Source organism: Lithobates pipiens, unplaced genomic scaffold, assembly GCF_037356315.1.
Source record: "Lithobates pipiens isolate NorthernLeopardFrog02 unplaced genomic scaffold, aLitPip1_a1.2 Scaffold_16, whole genome shotgun sequence".
NCBI classification, from domain to species: Eukaryota; Metazoa; Chordata; class Amphibia; order Anura; family Ranidae; genus Lithobates; species Lithobates pipiens.
Window position 1 is genome coordinate 166,184,745 of NW_027507748.1, and position 17,443 is coordinate 166,202,187.

The window sequence follows — 17,443 nt, forward strand, 5'->3', positions numbered from 1 at the left end:
TCTTTAGTGCTCATTCACATGTGTTTTTGGTGTTTTCAAATTTTGAAAAAGCACATAGAATATTTGTAAAATTCCCATGAAGGCGTTGATTTTCTAGTGGGAAGTGGTTAAAGGAGAAATGATCTGCTTTGAGATGTGGTTAGGCTGTGGTGTGATAGCAGACATTTTGTAAATTTTCTGCAAGATGGATTCATATACTTTGACATTTGGCTTGGTTCAGCTCCTGGTATAAGGATAATACCCTATTGAGGTTCCCCGTTGATAGCGTCTGTTGATGACGAAACGCATCTGCAGGAAGGCACGTAGTGAAGTCACCATGCTATTCAACCAAGAGGACAGGCTCCGTTTGTGTATGCCAGCCGGCATTTTCTTTTTATGCATTCTATTACTACGGAATCGTAAGTGTAACTTTTAATTAATAAATCCATTAGGTTTTTGATATACTACACCATGGTGGTCCTTCTCTTTTGCCTGAGCATTTAATGAGAGCGCATGAATATTGAGACGGACGAATTAAACAGCTTCACCCGATTAACATCTTAAGGCCTTAAAGGCCCAGGCTGGGTTAAGCCACTTGCCTTTAATGCTTGCCATTCGGTAAGCATAATCAACAGCTACGGTGATCGGGCAGTTTTTTTGTTTGTGTATGCACACTGTGGTGTTCATTAACCAGTGACTACAGCATCTATATATATTTTTTTGATTTTTTTTTACATTATATTTTTTATGGACTCAATTGTATGAAATTTTATAGCACAGCTTTTTTTAACACCCGCTTGGTGACTTGTAAGATCTGCTTTTTGCGCCAACACTTGCTGGCCCTGTCCCTTGGATGCGCCAACACTGGCTGGAACAGTCCCTTTCCATGCACGGACACTCGCTGGCACTGTTCCTTTCCACGCGCTGGCAATGTCCCTTTCCATGCTCCAACACCTGCTGGCACTGTCCCTTTCCACGCGCTGACACTCGCTGGCACTGTCCCTTTCCAAGCGCTGACACTCGCTGGCACTGTCCCTTTCCACGTGCTGACACTCGTGCACTGTCCCTTTCCACGCGCCGACACTCGCTGGCACTGTCCCTTTCCATGCACCACCACTCACTGGCACTGTCCCTTTCCATGTGCCGACACTCGCTGGAACTGTCCCTTTGCATGTGCCGGCATTCGTTGGCACTGTCCCTTCCATGCGCCAGCACTCGCTGCCACTGTCCCTTTCCATGTGCCGAAACTCGCTGGAACTGTCCCTTTGCATGTGCCGGCACTCGCTGGCACTGTCCCTTCCATGCGCCGGCACTCGCAGGCACTGTCCCTTTCCATGCGTCGGTACTCGCTGGCACTGACCCTTCCATGCACCACCACTTGCTGGTGAGGTCTCCAGCCTCACTATTTGTATACCTTTTCTTTGCAGCATTACTTATTGCACGTTTAAGGTAGCTTTGTCGTCATCATGTACTTGTAGGTAAAACTAAAGGTCTTTGTTTAGGTACATACTGCGTGTTGAAGTTCTAGTCATTGATGACACTTATTATCTGTTGCTTCAGGTTGCAGATCTGGTTACACATAGTCATGGCCACAACCATATATCAGGAAAATACCTTTTGTATTGCTCTAGCTCTGAGGTTACAAGGTAATTTCAATGACAAGGTGCTTCCCTTTGGCGAAGTTTCGAGTTTTGACAACCAGATAATGAAATACGACATTGATTATGCATGCTATTTAGAAAAAGATAGCATTCAGTAGTATGTTATTACTGACAACAGGGTAGTGCGTTTTTATTTAAGTATATACAAGATGCAAACATAACTTGCATGGCAAGAAGGGCTGCACTGTTATATACAATGATTTGTATGAAATTGTCTGTTCTGCAACTGAATATTGATAATATTACAGTAAGTTATCTCTTTATAAAAATCAATAATGGAACACTTGATATATGAGAATAAATCATATAGTTCCATCGAGTTAGACAACCCTTATGACCTTGAGTTATATATTTGTTATCTATCATCTGATACCTGCAGCACTGAGTCATATGTCAGTTGGCTGGTTATGAAGAATGGCGTTTATCATATATTCTCAAGACACCAATTTCGTAGGAGTGCAGCACTGGCAAGGCTGAACATTTCTGGATGATTTTATTTTGATATTCCCCAATGGTTCAGAAATAAGTAGAATGCCATCAGTCCCAACACATTAAAAGTCATAGGATATAATCATTTCCTAATAAAAAGATTCTTTGAAACATCACTGGCTGGATATAAAAAAAATAAAAATAAAATCTTATATAAGTTTTAAAGCCTCCGTCACACAATCCAATAGATAAGAGCAGCAGCAAAATCAACAGAATATTGCGGCTGGCATGACTGGTGGTTGCTGACAGCTGCGAGTGCTCAGTCTGTATATAAAGCAATGACAGATAGACGCAAGCTGCAGCTGGTCGTCAATCTTCCAAAGCAGTTACCTGCGTTTAGAGACCGATGTCCAACCCTAGACGCACACACAGATGCATCTATCTCTGATTGCAGGTAACTGCTTGATGTGTGGATACCTACAAAGATTGGTGGACAGCTGGAGCTCCTGTTTTGCCTGTCATTGCTTTGTATATGCAGAGCTGTCAGCAACTAGCTGTCAGCCTATCTACAATAACCTACTGATTTTCAGTTTTCCTAAATCTAATGCCGTGTACACACGACCGGACTTTCCTGCAGACTAGGTCAGACGGAATCAGTCCGTCGGACAATCCGATCGTGAGTGAGCTAATCCAATCGTTTTTCATATAAATAATCCGATGGACGTAGAAATAGAACATGTTTCATTGCTGTCTGATGGACTCAATTCCAATCGGGAAAACCATATGCTGTGTGCTGGTCCGACGGATCAAATACGATTGAACTTCCTTTTTTAGTCCCGTCTTATGTCATCACGTTCAAAACAAACGGACTTTTGTGTGGCCAAGGCCGTTAGTTCGGAAAGTCCATCGGAACTCCGCCGAACGTCCGTCGGGAAGACCGTCGGACCTAGTCTGCTGGAAAGTCTGATCGTGTGTACGCGGCATAAAGCTTTCATTAAAATATATATATATATATACTGGAGATCCTGACGGTCTTTGCTCAGACAGTTCCTGTTATGGGGTAACAGGACACTGTAGATTTCACATGGGCATCTGATGGAGGCTGCCAGTGCACAGGCATGATCCAGGGGTCACCATCAGGAACTCTGTCATGAGAAATGCCATGTGTCCATATTTTATTCTGCACTCTAGTCATAATTGGAAATTAAGCCTTCACTTGCTTACAGGTAACATGGCCTCACCTGCTCAGTACTTATTTTTCTTTTGTATCCAGGCATTGATACTGGTGATCCTAAAAAGTCAGTACTAGGATGTTTCTGGCAGGCACCAATTGGATCCAAACCTACCTTGGAAGTTTGAATGTGATTGGTGATACGGGGAGAAGAGAGAGCAAAAGTTACACAGCAAAGACTTCAGGAAGTGCACTGCCAGTGACCCTGTGTGATTCTCTTAGCCCTTGTACACACGGTCGGACATTCCGACGGAAAATGTCCGATCGGACCGTGTTGTCGGATAATCCGACTGTGTGTGGGCTCCATCGGACTGTTTGCGTCGGAATATCCGACGGACAAAGTTTGAGAGCTGGGCTATAAAACTTTCCGACAACATGATCCGATTGGACTTTGTCCGATTGTGTGTAGAGAATTTCCGATCGGACAAAGTGCCATTCATGCTCAGATCAAATTCCTAGACCAAAGCTATTGGCTACTAGCCTGAACGTAGCCCCGTCGTAACGAAATAACGTCATCACATTACGTACGATCGGATATTTCGACAACTTTGTCCGACCGTGTGTATGCAACACAAGATTTCGAAAAAATCCGTCGGACAAAATCCGACGGATTTTGTTGTCGAAATGTCCGACCGTGTGTACAAGGGCTTAGAATTCTTTTTGCATTGTATTACAAAGAATTCAGAGTAATATAAAATAGCAAAAGTGTGCCCATTCCAGAACAGACAATGTCAGAATATCGTATGTGGTGGCATAGGGAGGGGGTTTGCACAGTGGTGAGAGCAGGACAAGGTTGAGGGGCTTTGTGAGACATGGAGACGTGGATTGAGAGTGGGAGGAGTGAATAGGCTTGGTTAGAGAGGGGGTATAAGCGTATTAGTGAAGGGATTGGGGCATCGAAAGGGGTGAGGGTGTGCATACATAATGTTGGAGGGGGGAGTATGGATGCTTTGTGTAGGTGTGGAGTAAAAGATGGGCCCATGTGGGAGGTGGTGATGCAGACAAGTTGGGCAGAGGGAGTTAAGGAGGAGGGGTAAATGTGCAGCTGTAGAGAGGGTGGTGAAGGCAAGAGTGGTGGAGGGTGTACAGGCACAGTGCGGAGGGGGTTAGGGGTTGCCCTTTATACAGCCATAAAGTGAGAGTGGTGAGAAGCATCCACAGGCAAAAAATACAATGATCAGTACTATAAAATGTATTGATTACTGTAAAAATTTCACTGGGAGGTGAAGGAGTAACACTAGGGGCAATCAAGGGATTAATGTGTTCCCTAGTATGTGTTCTAACTGAAGGGGGGAGTGGACTATGTAGGGGAAGAGATAGACCATATGATATTTTACTTCTCCCCTCAGAGAATCGGAAATTGTGTTTTTACACACACAGATCCCGGTTATCCATATGCCCCAAGCGATAGCGGGAGCCCAACGGACGAGCATGTATACAAAATATACAAAATTCTCAGTAACATTCTATAAATATAGTGTAAAATAATAATATAAGTTAAAATAAGTTTCTCCTTTGTAATATGCTATAAATATAAATTAAAATTATAATATTATAAGTAAGCTCCTCAGTAGTGTGGGGTTGATTTACTAAAACTGGAGAGTGCAAAATCTGGTGCAGCATTGCATAGTTCAAATGGAAGCTTATTGGCTACCATGCAGAGCTGCACCAGGTTTTGCACTCTCCAGTTTTTTATTAAATCAATGCCAATGAATATAAAGTAAAATAATATTAATATAAATAAAATAAAGTAAAATAATAATAATAATATATAGTAAATTTGCTCTCTCAGTAATATAATATAAATATACACTATAATAATATTATAATAATAGTAATATCATATTATATTATAATAATATATATTATATTATTATATATATTATTATATTATTATATATATATTATTATATAATTATATTATAATATAATTATAATAATATAATATTATATTATATTACAAAGCTCCTTTTCAGTAATATACTATATTAAAATTCTGTACAATCTAAAGGCACTCCATTCTAATATGTCAAAAATTAATCTCCTTCTCAGTAACATGCTATAATATTATACACTATAATAATATTATATAACACTATATTATATTATAACGTATTATTATATATAATATTATATTATTATATAACACTATACTAAAATTATATAATAATAATAATAATATATTTTATTATTATATATGTATATTATAATATATTATAATATAATTATATTATATTATAATATAATTATAATAATATTATATTATAGTAAAAAGCTCCTTTTCAGTAATTTACTATATTAAAATTCTCTACAATCTAAAGGCACCCCATTCTAATATGTCAAAAATTATGCTTCTTCTCAGTAACATGCTATAAATACACTGTAAAATAATATTATTGATATTAATTTAAATAAGCTCCTTGGTAATATGCTATAAATATAAAGTAAAATGATAATAAAAATCTCCTCAGTACTCTTCTATAAATATAAAGACAAAAATTAATACTATAAATAAGCTCCTCCTTAGTAATATGGGTTGTTTTACTAAAACTGGAGGGTGAAAAATCTGGTGCAGCTTTGCATAGTAACCAGTCAGCTTCTAACTTCAGCATGTTCAATTAGGCTGGATTCATATATATGTAAATAAACCCGCATTCAATTCTCATGACAGGCGAGTGTGACCGGCTCTCAATTGTCCAGGGCGGCCGCGGTCCGGATTGCAGAAGGGTCCTGTGCGTCTTTGGGTTTGGTTCAGGTGCGAATTCAGGAAAAAATTTGGACCCGAATCGCACCGTACTCCCTACTGTGAACCGCAGCTGCACATACCTTAAACTTTGACAACAAAAATGGAAGCTGATTGGCTACCATGCACAGCTGCAACCGATTTTGCACTCCTCAGTTTTAGCAAATCAACTCCAATGAATATAAACAAAAATAATAATAATAAAAATAAACTCCTTTTCAGTAGCATGCTATAAATATAAAGTAAAATAATAATAATAATAATAATATATAGTAAATGAGTGCTTTCTCAGTAATATATTATAAATATACACTATAATAAATAATAATAAATTAGCTCCTCAGAAATGTGCTATAAATGTAAACTAAAAAAAAAATCCAATAATAATATAGATTAGCTCATGCACAGTAATATACTATAAATAGAAGCTAAAAAAAATATTAATATAAAGAAGCTCCTCTTCAGTAATATACTATAAATATAACAAATATATATATATAAAAATAAATAACAAAATAATTTTAAATACAAAGAAAAAATATAAATGGGGAAAAGGAAACTCATTGTAATAGCACTGCAGGCGTACAAATGCAGGAACTCAAAGGCACACATCTCCTCAACAAAGCCGTCGAGAAATTGTCAGGTAATTTAGCTCAGCATCTACCAAAAAACCGAAATATCATTTTTGGGGGACTTTAACGACTCTATGGCAGAAGCAAAAAAAATCTCTTTTAAAAGAACTAATGTATATGTTTATAAAAGCACTCCTTGTGATGTGTTGGATGCTTTTTATAAAATTCATTTCGGGGAAGTGGCAGGAATTAATGGTAACTATTTTAGTTAATGCGGAGAGAAAATGAATGCACAAATAGTAATTTGTGTGAGGAGTCATTTGGTAAAATAAAAAGCATAAGAATATTTGAAAGCGGCGTGGGCTTTTAAAGCAGCATAATTAATGCTTGTAAATATCTAGTGGTCTGGAGGCTACACAAAGTAGAGTTCCAACCAGAGGACAACCTGTAGCTTTCCTTCATTTGTAATAGAGAGAGAAGCCAAAGAACCTGTTCTCTTCATTTTTGGAGCTCTGTGTAGGAGTATAAAACAATTCCACAGATAATGTGGCAGTCTATAGTAACTGGCAGTATTTTATTTATCACGGCTGTACTGCATAAAGCAGAACTGAAGGCAAGATGTTATTTTTTTCATTTTGGACGGAATAAACATAACCTTTCTCAGCTCTTTTTGCCACCTGTGCCCCATTGGGGAGATTTCTCTTCACTTCCTGTGCCATAGCTAAAACAGGAAGTGGGAAATCCTTCCAACGTGAGGGAATCCCCAGTAGTCCACAGATCTAGGAATTTCTTTTATTTTTGGTGAAATCGATAACCAAGAAAAGCAGAGAGGTTAAATCTCCCTAACCGTGGCACAGATGGCATTAATGAATCTGACAGATACGTGTTCTAATCCCCCTCCACTCTATCTTATGGTGGCCATACACACTTCAATTTTCTTATTTGATCAATTTGATTGATTGGATTTGATCCAACTAAGCCGATCAGCCAGGGTCGGAAATTTATCAATTGTTTTTGCAATAATTGGGATCATTAAAGAGGAAGCAAAGGCACTTTTTTTTTTAAAATGCAACCTGCAAGGCAAAGGCATAATGAGCTAGTATGCATAGCATACTAGTTCATTATGAATAACTTACCTGAAAACGAAGCCCCCGAAGCGGTCCTCCTTCATCGCTGCCATGTATCCCGGACTGACTACCGGGTCTCGCTGCTCTGGCGCTGTGATTCGCCGGAGCTGCGATGACGTCACTCCCACGCATACGCACGGGAGCCGACACGAGCGGCATATCGCCGTGATCTGCGGCATGCTCAGTGCGACAGGAGCATTGAAGCCCAAGAGGGACCCCTACGCATTTCAACTCGCTGAGACTTCTTCAGATTATTTTGAACAATGCAATGGATAGATTCTGCAAAGTAGATAACCACCAAGTAAAAGAGAAAAGATACAGAAAGTATATATATATATATATATATATATATATATATATATATATTATATTTACATATATAACTCTCAATGGGGGTTATTTACGAAAGGCAAATCCACTTTGCACTACTCTCCACTGCAATTGCACTTGGAAGTGCAATCACTGTAAATCTGAGGGGTAGATCTGAAATGAGGGGAAGCTCTGCTGATTTTATCATCCAATCACGTGCAAGCTAAAATGCTGTTTTTTTTATTTTCCTTGCATGTCCCCCTCGGATTTACAGCGACTTTACTTCCAAGTGCACTTGAAGTGCAAAGTGGATTTGCCTTTCGTAAATAACCCCCAATGAGTCCGTTGGAGACTAAATGTATGCAGACACCACCGGGACATTTCCAGATTCACCTACAGCCAGGGAGTAGATCAAGGGACAATGGCCTGATATAAAAAAACTTTTGTAAGTATAAAGCACCATACACAACAAGAAAGAAATATTGTACAAATTACCAGGATATAGAGATTAATATAAAGTCTATGAAGCAGATTGAAGCCAACTCCCTGGAGAAAAGGATATTAAAATGATAGCGAGTGACCATAGTCAGAGTGAAGCTAGAATAAGCTTCCAAAAAACATAGATAGATGAATATTTCAATGAGAAAAATATTACAAAGGACTGCCATATATACTTACTTGATACAACAAATCAGACCACATGAGTCCAGATATTCAGGGGGTTATATTTTATACACAGCCTTGCTGATGAAAGGTTGTAAGGGGTGGGACAATACAGGAAGCCAGAAGATATGTGATTTATTTAAGTAGATTTATCTAGAAGAAACTTCAAATTGGGGAAGGCAAATATTACAGATAATATAATATATAATATAATATAATATAATATTGCAGCATATGAAGCCACTATATTTTACAGATAAAAAAAACAAAAAAAATGTATACAGGAAAAAAATATATTTACCAAAAATAATTATAATTGAAGAGGGATGGAAATTTATATAAAGGTAGGCAGCTCTCTAAGTCCAGAAATTGGAGGGTCTTCTACAGCTGTGGCCAAAAGTTTTGAGAATGACAAATATTAATTTTCACAAAGTCTGCTGTTTCAGTGTTTTTAGATCTTTTTTTTTATATGTTAATATGGTATACTGAAGTATAATTACAAGCATTTCATAAATATCAAAGGCAATTACAATGGCATTAAGTTTATGCAAAGAGTCAATATTTGCAGTGTTGGCCCTTCTTTTTCAAGGCCTCTGCAATTCGCCCTGGCATGCTGTCAATCAACGTCTGGGCCACATCCTGACTGATTGCAGCCCAATTTTGCATAATCAATGCTTGGAGTTTGTCAGAATTTGTGGGTATTTTTTTGTTCACCTGCCTCTTGAGGTTTGACCACAAGTTCTCAATGGGGTTAAGATCTGGGGATGGACTCAAATGTAGATGTTTTGTTCCCCAAGCCACTTGGTTATCACTTTTGCCTTATGGCAAGGTGCTCAATCATGCTGTAAAAGGCATTGTTCATCGCCAAACTGTTCTTGGATGGTTGGGAGAAGTTGCTCTTGGAGGATGTTTTTGTACCATTCTTTATTCATGGCTGTGTTCTTAGGCAAAATTGTGAGTGAGCCCCACTCCCTTGGCTGAGAAGCAACCCCACGCATGGAAGGTCTCAGGATGCTTTATTGTTGGCATGGCACAGGACTGATGGTAGTGCTCACTGTTTCTTCTCCGGGCAAGGTTTTTACCAAATGCCTCAAACAATTGCAAAGGGGATTCGTCAGAGAAAAAGACTTTACCCCAGTTCTCAGCTGTCCAATCCCTGTACCTTTTGCAGAATATTAGTCTGTCCCAGATTTTTTTCCTGGAGACAAGTGGTTTCTTTGCTGCCCTTCATGACACCAAACCATCCTCCAAAATTCTTCTCCTCACTGTGCGTTGAGATGCACTCACACCTGCCTGCTGCCATTCCCGAGCAGGCTCTACACTGGTGGTGCCCCGATCCCACAGCTGAATCAACTGTAGGAGACGGTCCTGACGCTTGCTAGACTTTCTTGGGCGCCCTGAAGCCTTCTTCACAAATGCAGTGGAAATGTTTCTTTTATGGGATTAAGTTAATTTTCATAGCAAAGAGGGACTTTGCAATTAATTGCAATTCATCTGATCACTCTTTGGAGTATTCAAATTGCCATCATAAAAACTGAGGCAGCAGACTTTGTGAAAATTGATATTTGTGTCATTCTCAAAACTTTTGGTCACGGCTGTACTACCTAGGTTAAAAAAAACAAATGGTAGTATAAAATTTTGTAAGTATAAAGCACCATACACAACAAGAAAGAAATATTGTACAAATTACGAGGAAATAGAGATTACTATAAAGTCTATGAAGCAGATTGAAGCCAACTTCATGGAGAAAAGGATATTAAAATGATAGCGAGTGACCATAGCAGACTTTGTGAAAATTTATATTTGTGTCATTCTCAAAACTTTTGGTCACGGCTGTACTAACTAGGTTAAAAAACCAAATGGTAGTATAAAGAGCCTACTACAGAAAAGAGCCACAGCGAGTAGAACAAGAACAGAACTGGCTTACCCCAATGAAACACCACAGCCAAGCATTCTGGATGTCCTAAACTTACTGCGAGGTCCCAGGGTGCTGCCGGAAAACCTGCAGCTCCCACTGATAAAGCGTCACAAAAAGGGTGGGATTTAAAATGTACCAATGGCAGTCCTGTGCAATAATGTGTCCCCTATGGCTGACTACTATAGCCATACAGTAAGATTAATGCCAGAAAGGGGTCTAGGCTAAATCAATGCTCGGCATGTCCCAATTGATAGATGAAGAGTCCCCAGTTATAATAGACAATTAGAAATCTGCGGCAAACACAGCAGGAGTTCCGCTGGGAGCTGCGTGTGACATGGCATGCTTGGAAGCCATCAGGGTGTCCCCCACCTTGCGCCCAGAGAGTGACGTAATTTCCCGCGGGCCGTCGTCTAGTTTCCAGCACATTTATCAGGAATATGGCATGTTGGGTTTACATATTCTTTAAGAACGGATAACTAATTTTGTAAACAATATCTCTAATATGGAGTCTTTAGGACTTCACCTTGTCCTTGATCCAGTGCTGCTGCATTTGCCATCAGAAGAACTGGGTTGGCAAAGGAAGGTCAGAATGACTTCTGCTTTGTCCTCTGTGCTAGATACGATTTTCTTTTCCAAATCACATTGACAGCTACAGCTAAAGTCCTGCCACTGTACAGATAACCGATCTCTATAGTTGTATATATCCTTACATGTTGTACATCTTGAGCACAGCCAACACACTGAAGTAAAAGAGCTTTCCTTTGTACTCCTCCAAAGCAGATGGAATAATAATATAGACAGATACCTACAGAGACTCTAGTGGTCTATGATATCTATGCTGTCTGCTAATAGTAGATCTAAACCTGTTCTCTGAAATCTCATACAAGCCAATATCATGATGTTGTCATTTTCAATCTTTTTGATGTAAAAGGGTCGCTTTACAGAATCTGTAACTTCCTTAGGAAATAATACCTGACCATGGAGGTTTGTGTTCAAGCACTTCCTGTTATACGGTGACAACTCTTTGACCCTATTTCCCAATTGGTTACGGTCCCATGTGCTCTTGGTGGAGATTAGAAACTGCCATGCCATTCATTGATTGCAAAGCCATGTACTGCCAAGGAATGCTGTCGCTGGAACGATATGTACACTAGAAGTGGCTGCACTGTGATGACATAAAAAATAAAAAAAGAGTCATAGTTACTGTCTATAATACACAGTACAAATGCTACATTCCTTTGACATTGGATTGAGATACTTATGAGGTCATTCAGAATTCATTACAGGCATATTTGACTTGCAGTTTACATCTCCTCTGACTTGAATTTAAAGGGGTGTTCCGCGCAAGATTTTTTTTTTTTTTAAGTCAGCAGCTACAAACACTGTAGCTGCTGACTTTTAATAAGGACACTTACCTGTCCAGCGAGCCTGCGATGTTGGCCGCCCCGAGGCCGACCAGTCCATCGGATCGGTTGCTGGCGCCTCCATCTTAACGAAGGGAAACAGGCAGTGGAGCCTTGCGGCTTCACTGCCCGTTTCCTACTGCACATACGCGAGTCGTGCGGCGCTTTGTGAATGGCTCCGTTCGTTGTTTTATGGGACACACACATGTCCCAGAAGACAATAGGACCGCTCACCGAAGAAGAGGAAGCGCCGCGGAATAGGAAGAGGCAGATTAGGAAAACTGCCTAGCAACAGCGGTTTCAGGTAATTTCATTATTTTTTTAATTTTTATTTTTTTCAGAATTTTAATGCATTTTTTTTTTTTTTTTTTGGGTGGCTCTCCAGTTTAACCTGCTTGAAGTGTCTCATGTATTTCCATAGACTTGTATAGAGAGAGTTAATTTTAGGCTGGATTCACACCTATGCATTTTTAGTGCTTTTTGCATTTTGCAGATTTGCACTACAGAACGTGTTCTATAGGAAAACATGTTGGATAGACTGTAGACTGATTAAATGCTGACAGACTTTAGTACCCAATAGGGTCAGTTCAGTGACATTTTAAAAGCAAACAGTGAACGATGGGCCCAGAATTATTGCTCCCACTTTGATGTTCATGGTGATATCCACTGTGTGGTGCAATTGTTTCCATACTTTGATGCACAGACTGCATTTATGTTCATGTGTATGTGGGTATGGGGGGGCTGTAACATTTTTTGTGTATTTATGTGTTACTTAAATTTTTTAAATTTTTTTATTGTAATTATTTCTATCACATAAGGCACAAATGAAGCTGATCAAGCACAGATTGTGTTTGATTAGATTCATCCTTGGCCAGCTGTGGAATGACAGCATTAAACCCCTAAGTGACTTAATATATATTGCTCCTGTGCGTTCATTCACTGGAGGGGAGATGGAGGTTCACTGGTCCCCCTCTGCTCTACCCTACAACGCCCATGCCAGCCCTGGACCAGCAAGAGGAACAGTGGAGCCAGGGAGATACCTGGCAGGAAAGAAGAGGGGGGTTGTCACATGGGGGGGGGGACTGTGGGTGTATTGCTGTGTCGGATGGTCGGATTTTCTGACAACAAACCTTTGTTTTTTTTTCCAGAGGATGTTGGCTTAAACTTGTCTTGCATACGCACGGTCAAACAAATGTTGGCCAAAAATTCAGAACGTGAGATCGCAGTGACGTACAAAAAGTACGATGAGCCAAAAAAAAAAGGAAGTTCAATAGCCAGTGCAGCTCCTTCTGTTTGATTCAACTTTTGTGCGACAGACTTGTATAAACACGATCTGACTTTCCAACAGCAAGTTATGTTGGCAGAAAATTTGAGAACCTGCTCTCAAACATTTGTGTGCGGAAATGTTTGATGGAGCATACACACAGTCGGACTTTCCGACGACAAACTCACATCGAACATTTCCAGTCGGAAAATCCGATCGTGTGTACGGGGCCTAAAAGTAACAAAGCGCTGGAGAGTTCTAAAGTGGCCATCAATGAGTCCAGATCTAAATCCCATTGAACACCTGTGGAGAGATCTTAAAATGACTGTTGGGAAAAGGCGCCCTTCCAATAAGAGAGACCTGGAGTAGTTTGCAAAGGAAGAGTAGTCCAAAATTCCGGGTGAGAGGTGTAAGAAACGTATTGATGGTTATAGGAACGGACTGATTTCAGTTATTTTTTCCAAAGGGACCCAAATATTAAGTTAAGGGTGCCAAGGCTCTCCCTTTTTTTTTTTGTTTTGTTCCAATACACACAAAGGGAATAAACATGTGTATAGCAAAACATGTTACTGCAATACTTTTCTGTAAGAAATACTTGATTTTCTGGAAAAATTTCTGGGGTGCCATCAGTTTTGGCCATGTCTGTATCTGGTGTAGATCATGCTCATTTGACCTCTTGATCTTGTACATTACACATTGATACACTGTATATGCCAAATTTCACAATGTCTATATTGAACAAATAAATTTTGTATACGCCGATAAATATGGTAATTACTTGAAATTCTTGAGCATAATTATTTCAAGTCCCTTTGACACATTATACTCCTGGAATGATAGCACTTCAAGACTTGTAATATTCCCTCCATTTTTAAATGTCTTGAAAAGCATAAGCACACATTAATAACATCAATAAACCCCATGTTAATAGTTTACCTATTTTCTTCGAGAGGTTAGAGCATTTTAGCACTCCAGTGCCGATTCACAACTATGTTTTTGTGCATTGACGCACATTATTGTAAGTCTTCGCATTCACTTTAAATGGTACTTAAAGTGATATTAATATTATTATTATCATTATTATACAGGATTTATATAGCACTAACAGACTGACTCCAGACTGCATTGTTCACTGTTAGTTCTTTCCTACGAAGACTGAACATTCAGGCAACCAACACAGGGAGCAGAAGTCTGTAGCATTGAATGTTGTAAACTACAAGTGCTTGATTAACCGGTTCCCGACCAGCGCACGCCAATGTACGTCGGCAGAATGGCACGGGCAGGCATATTGGCGTACAGGTACGTCCAATCTTCAATGCCGCCCTGCCATCGCGAGCGCGCCGCCACCGGCGAGCTCGCAAGCCGGTCGGTACCCCCGTGAGTCCGGTCGCGGGTCCCACGGACTCGATCACCGCGGGCATACCCGCTATCGTCTCACGGGACGGCTGAATTGAGAAATGCCGTTGTAAACAGCATTTTTCCATTCTGCCTAGCAACTAGTGACGCTGATCTCTGCTTCATATGATTGGAGCAGAGATCAGTGTTCACTAAATGAAAGCCCAACCCCCCACAGTTAGTAACACACCCCTAGGAACACTTAACCCCTACACTGCCACCCACTGGTTAACCTCCCTGACGGTATGATTAGTTTTGGTTTTAGGTGCTGACACCGCTACAATTATTTTGCATGGAAATTTGGCGTTTAATATTGTAGTCCCGTAATTCTTAGGAATAACTCTCTTAAATCTGTTCAAACCAGAGTCTAGCAGATACCCCGGGTATGATAAAGTTTATAATATAATAATTAATAATAAACATTATTCAATAATGTAATCAAATCCAAAAACACTGAAATTTGCTCATTTGCAGAATTGTCGCTGTCATTAGATTTAGTGTTTAATGACGAATTTCCCCACAAATCGCTATCGCTCAATTGTGCAAGTGATTCTAATTTATTATCGCTGTTTTCTAGTTGGTCTAAAATCACTTTTGACATAAAGGGACACTTTTTGGTTGCTATGGACAATCTCCAAATTCCAGGCAGAAAAAAACAGTATTTATAATATAAAAGTGCACGCAGGGCACTGGACAGACCACTAGGGACAAAGGGGGTGTGTAATTTTTTTATACAGTACTGTGATCTGTAAGATGACAGTACTGTTGGTGTTTTGTGTATTTTAACTTTTTTGAATTTGGCGCCGATTTCCGCTCCCGTGCGCCGTAACGTCACAGGGAACGGAGCTCGGCGGCATTCGGGCACTGTGTGAATCGAGCAAGGGATGGCTCGCTCACACAGCGCGGAGGAATCGCTGGATCCAGGGGACAAGGTAAGTAACTTCTCCCTGTATCCAGCGATGCGATCCCAAGTCTGACTCGGGGTTACCGCTTATGATAGTAAAATCCTAACCCGAGCCAGACTCGGGATCACTGCCAGGGAGGTTAACCCCTTCACTGCCAGTGTCATTTACATAGGAATAAGTGCATTTATATAGCAGTGATTGCTGTATAACTGACAATGGTCCCAAAAATGTGTCAAAAATGTCCGATGTGTCCTCCATTATGTCGCAGTCACAATAAAAATCGCTGATCGCCGCCATTACTAGTAAAAAAAAAAATAATAAAAAATTATTAATAAAAATGCCATAAAACTATCCCTATTTTGTAAACGCTATAACTTTTGCACAAACCAATCAATAATCGCTTATTGCGATTTTTGTTAACCAAAAATATGTAGAAGAATACGTATCGGCCTAAACTGAGGGAAAACATTTTTTTTATATATTTTTGCGGGATATTTATTATAACAAAAAGTAAAAAATAATTTGTTTTTTGCAAAATTGTCGCTCTATTTTTGTTTATAGCGCAAAAAATAAACACCGCAGGGGTGATAAAATACCACCAAAAGAAAGCTCTATTTGTGGGGAAAAAAGGACGTTCATTTTGTTTGGGAGCCACATCGCACGACCGTGCAATTGTCAGTTAAAGCGACGCAGTGCCGAATCGCAAAAAGTGGTCTGGTCTTTGACCAGCAAAATGGTCCGGTCTGAAAGTGGTTAAGACTTTTTTTTAAATAGTTTTACTGGGGAATATATTTTGTTGTTCTAGTAGCATTAAAAGTGACATTTAAAGGTTCATTTAATAAAACAAAAAAAAACCCCTAAAACAAAACATACTTACCTGTTATACTTACCTGCTCTGTGAAGTGGTTTTGCACAATGCAGCCCCGATCCTCCACTTTTCAGGTCCCCGGTCGGCCTTCTTGGCTCCTCCTCTTCAGCCAGAGCCTCCCATAACAAGGTGCTTGCTCTGGGGGGTGCCGGTGCATTCTGGCTCCCGAGCTCCCCTCTATGCATCCATAAGACATAAATGGTGAATCAAAAAGTGTACCACTAATGTGTAAAGTAAAGTGCATATATATGTATATTTATCTCAATGTAATAAAATTACTAGTTACATACAAATAATAAAATTCAAAGTGAAAAAGCTCAAGAGATGCATAAATCAATATGAAAGATCAGTCCACAAAAATGTGAATGTGCAAGGGATGGTCTTCTTATTCAAGTGACACCAAACCAAATGGGGGCAAGGAAACAGCTTGTCTGTAGTTGTTCTCAAGATAAAATTTCAAAAAGTTGTGCCTTTACATATACAATGTTTTAAATGACTGAGATCTGGTGACAATGTATTCTAATGCCGCGTACACACGAGCGGAATGTCTGACAGAAAAATCAGACGGGAGCTTTTCATCTTATATTCCGATCGTGTGTATGCCCCATCTGATTTTTTTTTTTTTTTTAGAAAATTCTGACGGACCTATAAATAGAACATGTTCTAAAGATTTCCGACGGAACCAATTCCTATTGGCAAAACCGCTCGTCTGTATGCTGTTCCGATACACCAAAAACGGCACATGCTCTGAATCAAGTACGAGACGGAAGCTATTGGCTACTGGCTATTGAACTACCCTTTTCTAGTCATACGTGCTGTACGTCACCGCGTTCTTGGCGATCAGGCTTTGGTGTGATCATGTGTACGCAAGACAGTTTCAGCGGAATTCCGTCTAAACTCTGTCGGAAAAACCTTCAGCGTTTATTCCGACGGGAAAACCGGTCGTGTGTACAGGGCATAACATTGCTTTTACGCT

General features: G+C 39.7%; 1 protein-coding gene across 6 annotated transcripts in view; it reads left to right on the plus strand.

Annotated features, from left to right (window-relative positions):
* The window catches only part of CDKL5 (cyclin dependent kinase like 5), a 532,110-nt gene that overhangs the window by 23,553 nt on the left and 491,114 nt on the right, over positions 1-17,443 (plus strand). Inside the window, exon 2 of one of the 6 annotated variants that reach the window (XM_077480760.1) lies at positions 8,326-8,496. The exons of the other annotated variants lie outside the window; for them this stretch is intronic. The gene's annotated coding sequence lies outside the window, so the exon portion shown is untranslated. The remainder of the gene's footprint in view (positions 1-8,325; positions 8,497-17,443) is intronic. 6 annotated transcript variants of the gene reach the window in all.